Genomic DNA, 5,698 nt, shown 5'->3' on the forward strand with positions numbered 1-5,698 from the left:
ATGAAACTGAGCTTAGGGCTATACACCTGGTATGCAACCATTTTACCACTAAGATATATTCCCAGCCTGGAAATTGGCTTTTTTTAAAATTGACTTTACTTTAAAAATTATTTTTATTTTTATGTTTATGAATGTATTCCCTGCACGTGTGTAAGTCCACCCAAGCATGCAATGCTCATGGAGGCCAGAAGAGTTTGTCAGATCCTCTGGAACTGGAGTTACAGATGGTTGTGAGCTGCTATGTGGGTGCTGGGAACTGAACCCCTGTCTTCTATAAGAGCAACCAGTGCTCTTTACGACTGCCATATTTCCAGCCCCAGAAATTGACTTTTAAAAATTTTTAACTAACTTTTATTTTTATTTTATTTATTTATTTATTTATTTATTTATTTATTTATTTATTTATTTATTTATTATTTGATCTTTTTGAGACAGGGCCTCCCTGTAGCCCCAGTTGTCCTGGAACTCACTATGTAGACCAGGCTGGACTTGAACTCACAAGAGATTCGCCTGCCTCTACCTCCCGAGTGCTGGGATTAAAGGCATGCACCACCAAGCCCGGCCTTTTAATTTTTAAAAGTAGAACATGAGAGATATTTTCCATCAAATTTTACTTGAGATACAAACCGATAGAAATCAAATAACAAGATTACAGTAAACCTGGCAGCAGTTTACCCTTAAAACACAATTGCATATGCAGACCTTTTTTTTAAACAATATATATTTTATTGAGTTTTGTGCATTTCATACATCTTAACTATATTTAGACTCCCTCCCCTGTCTGCATCTCCACATAGCCACTCCCCCTCCAGTTTTCATGCATTCTGTCATGTATGTTAAAGCCTATCAAGCCAAGTTTATCCCCAGATGTCCCTCGGTGTGAGTCCATCCACTGGAGCCTGGTCGACCTATCTAGTGTCACTCCCTGAAAGATCAACTCTCCCTCTCCCAGTAGTCAGCGGTTGCCAATAGTTTCTCAGCTAAGGTTGAGGCTTCTTACCCATTTCCCCACTTCAGTGCTGGGTTTTTGTCTACTTTGAAAAGACAACTTTTGGGGGCTGGAGAGATGGCTCAGTGGTTAAGAACACTGGTTGTTCTTGTATGCTGGGTTTTTGTCTAGTTTGAGCTTACATGGATCTTGTGCATCCTGTTACCACTGCTGTAAGTTCATATGAGCAACTTTCCAGCTGCCTGGAAAACTGTTTCTTTGGGGTCATCCACCACCCCTGCTCTTACGGTCTTTACACTCTCTTTCACAGTGATCCCTCTGAGCCTTGGATGGCAGAGGTTTGATATAGGTGTCCTACCCAGGAACAAGCACTCTGCAGCCTCTTATTCTCTGCACTGTAGCCAGTTGTGGCTTTCTGAGTTAATTACCCTCTGTTGCCTGAGGAAGCTTTGCTGGTGAGAGTTGAGATGCATTAGTATTCTTTCTGTCCCATTCCACTGTTTTCCCTGAGTCTTAGATGTAGAGGTTGCATTGTAGATGTGTCACTTTGGGATGGGTATCTCACAGACACTTATTCTCTGCATTTGACCAGTTGTGTAACTGTGTAACAATTTCCATCTGTTGCAAAAAGAATCTTTTTTGATGAGTGGTATATATAAATATAAGATGCACATTTAGAGTACAGTAAGAAATTACATAGGTCTAAGGATGTGACAAAAGTAGGTTTTTCTCTATGAGCTATGACCTCTGCAGCAATGTATATTTGGCTATGTTTACACTACTACAATTGAGTTCCCACCCATTGAGCAGGACTTATGTCCAATTAGCTGTTGATTACCCCCAAGTTAAAAGTGCCATTACTGGGGCTGGAGAGATGGCTCAGTGGTTAAGAACACTGGTTGTTCTTGCAGAAGACCCAGGTTCAAATCCCAGCATCCACATGGCAGCTAACAACTGTCCATAACTCCAGTCCCAGGGGATCCAACAGCCTCTTCTGACCTCCACAGCATTGTATGACACGGGTGCACTTACCTACATACAGGCAATCCATGCATACACATAAAATAATAAAATTTTTTTTAAAAAGTGCCACTACTGCATCAATAGAGATGTTTGCTAGGCCAGTCATTGTTATGTTTATTTTTGTTGTTGTTGTTGTTTTGTTTTTTGGTCATTTTGAGACAGGATCTCCCTGTAGCCCCAACTGTCCTGGAACTCACTATGTAATAATAGATACATACGGATTAGAGATGCATGCACCAACATCTAAGTGTTATTAGCAAAAACAATGAGTCTTTCTATAAGAAACAGTATATTTTAAAATGAAATGGAGCTGGGTGTGGTGGCACACGCCTTTAATGCCAGCACTCGGGAGGCAGAGGCAGGTGGATCTTTGTGAATTCAAGGCCAGCCTGGTCTACATAGTGAGTTCCAGGACAGCTGGGGCTACAAGGAGACCCTGTCTCAAAAAAGACCAAAAAAATAAATAAAATAAATAAACTGAAATGGAAATCTTTTTTAAAGGTTAAAAACTCATTCAATTTTATGTCTTACAGGGTTTATACTGAGTGCAATATTGTATAATTATTAATTCAACTGTGACCCTAAAAATTATATAGCCACTTTTGAAAGAGATGTATCTTTGCTCTGGAAATTGTTATTGAGTATGTTAAAACTATAATGAAATGCTTCTTCTAATATATATATATGTATATATATGTGTGTGTATAAAGAATGCCAAAAAATAAAATAAAATAGTCAATCAGGCCAGGCATGATGGCACATGCCTTTTTTTTTTTTTTAAAAAAAAAGTCAATTAGCCATGCTTACAGTCTGTAACCTTTGAGTTAACCTTATCAGTCCTCCTCCCTCATCTCTGGATCTCAACAGTGCAACTCATAAACCACCTTCTGATTCCATTTACGAAAAGAAATTCTTGCTGGGTGTGGTGGAGCACACCTGTAATCCCAGCACTCAGGAGGCAGAGGCAGGTGCATCTCTGTGAATTCAAGGCCAGCCTGGTCTACATAGTGTGTTCCAGGCCAGCTGGGGCTACAGGGAGACCCTGTCTCAAAAAGACCAAAGCCCCCCATCACTGGATTTCATGGATTCTCTCATGTATGTTAAGGCTTATTGAGCGACATTTGTGTCCCCAAATGTCCCTCAGTGTGAGTCCATGCAACCTAGTTAGTGTCACTTCCTGAAAGAAAACCAACTCTCTCTCTCCACCAGTAGTCACTGGTTACCAATAGTTCCTCAGCTAAAATTGGTATTTTTTTCCCCATTTCCCCAGTCCTGTGATGGGTTTTTGTCTGGTTTGAGGGTTCATGGATCTTGTGCATGCTGTCACCACTGCTGTAAGTTCATATGAACAACTTCCCAGCTGCCTGGAGAACTGTTTCCTTGTCAACCCCCACCCCTGGCTCTTACAGTCCTTCTGTTCCCTCTTCCACAGTGGTCCCTGAGCCTTGGGTGGCAGAGGTTTGCTATACCTGTCCCACCCAGGGACACTCTGCGGTCTCACACTTGTGACTTTCTGGGTTAATCATCATCTATTGCATGAGGTGCCTTTGGCCGCTGAAAGTTGAGAGGTGCATTAACATGCTTTCTTTCCTCTGTTCTGCAATGTTCCCTGAGCCTTAGATGTAGAGGTTGCATTGTAGATGTGTCACTTTGGGATGGGTATCTCACAGACACTTATTCTCTGCATTTGACCAGTTGTGTAACTGTGTAACAATTTCCATCTGTTGCAAAAAGAATCTTTTTTGATGAGTGGTATATATAAATATAAGATGCACATTTAGAGTACAGTAAGAAATTACATAGGTCTAAGGATGTGACAAAAGTAGGTTTTTCTCTATGAGCTATGACCTCTGCAGCAATGTATATTTGGCTATGTTTACACTACTACAATTGAGTTCCCACCCATTGAGCAGGACTTATGTCCAATTAGCTGTTGATTACCCCCAAGTTAAAAGTGCCATTACTGGGGCTGGAGAGATGGCTCAGTGGTTAAGAACACTGGTTGTTCTTGCAGAAGACCCAGGTTCAAATCCCAGCATCCACATGGCAGCTAACAACTGTCCATAACTCCAGTCCCAGGGGATCCAACAGCCTCTTCTGACCTCCACAGCATTGTATGACACGGGTGCACTTACCTACATACAGGCAATCCATGCATACACATAAAATAATAAAATTTTTTTTAAAAAGTGCCACTACTGCATCAATAGAGATGTTTGCTAGGCCAGTCATTGTTATGTTTATTTTTGTTGTTGTTGTTGTTTTGTTTTTTGGTCATTTTGAGACAGGATCTCCCTGTAGCCCCAACTGTCCTGGAACTCACTATGTAGACCAGGCTGGCCTTGAACTCACTGAGATCTGCCTGCCTCTGCCTCAGGAGTGCTGGGATTAAAGGCATGTGCCACCATGCCTGGTCATTGTTATGCTTATTACACTTAGGTTCTGGGAGACAATCAAAGGCAGTGGCAATAGCCTATATTATTTTGGGAGTCTCCTGAACTACTCTGACCAATAACTTAAAGAGAGGTTTCTTCTACCTAGCACTGTACTTTTTGTTATATAGTCTTCAGCTACACACACACATACACGAACATACACACATATAGTATGTGTATTTTTCAGCAGGCTTTTTGAACTAATACATTTCCCACTGATTTTTCACACTACCTAATCGTTATTTATCTCTCGTCTCTCTCCCCCTGAATAACCCTCCCTCTTCCCTCAGCTGTTAAAGTACCCCCATTTTCCTCTTGATAACACCTGTCTCCTATTATTCCCCTCTCTCAAGCTCCTTCCCCTTTACCCTCATGGTTCCAAAAAAATTTTTTTTTAAGGACAAGTGTTTTAAAATAGAGCCGTGCCCCTTGTTTTGTGCATTAGAAAATAATGATTTATGTGTATTGAAACATTTGTGAGAAGGTGAAATTTGGGAGAAGCCTTGAAACCATACTTAGTCTGGCCAAACTACCTTTTCCTCTCAGATCTTACTGATTTGATTGCAGACATAGGTGCCAAGGTCAGAAAGGCAGCGCAGTGTTAGGCAGACCTTTGTTGGTTCTGAGAGGAAGATGAGGCTAGACAGACTTTACAGGGTGACAGCACTGAGTTGCGAGGGCCCAGCAGAAGTGGAGCTCCCTGGGCTACAGACTTTGACCTTGACCAAATCACTTTCCCTTCTGCTTCCTTGTTTCCCTCTTTATGAAATTAAAACAATAATTCTCACTTATCTGTCACACAAGGTGTTTAGAGGGATCAGATATTGAAAATGCTGTGTGAACTATGAATCACCGCTACTTAGATGAAAAGTATCATAATTTACATTCATTCAACTGTGGAGCACCTGCTTCATGACATTCATTGCTAGGCATTGAAGAAGAATTAATAAGGGTCTCTCCTGTCCTTTCAAATATTCTCTCTCTCTCTCTCTGTCTCTGTCTCTCTCTGTCTCCCCCACCCACATTGAAAATGCTGTGTGAACTATGAATCACCGCTACTTAGATGAAAAGTATCATAATTTACATTCATTCAACTGTGGAGCACCTGCTTCATGACATTCATTGCTAGGCATTGAAGAAGAATTAATAAGGGTCTCTCCTGTCCTTTCAAATATTCTCTCTCTCTCTCTCTGTCTCTGTCTCTCTCTGTCTCCCCCACCCACCCACCCAGGGCCTTGCCTTATACATGGTAAGCAAGACCTTTACCACTTAACTACATCCCCAGCCCTCA

This window comes from Nannospalax galili, unplaced genomic scaffold (genome assembly GCF_000622305.1).
Source record: "Nannospalax galili isolate Female #2095 unplaced genomic scaffold, S.galili_v1.0 scaffold406, whole genome shotgun sequence".
Classification (NCBI taxonomy): Eukaryota; Metazoa; Chordata; class Mammalia; order Rodentia; family Spalacidae; genus Nannospalax; species Nannospalax galili.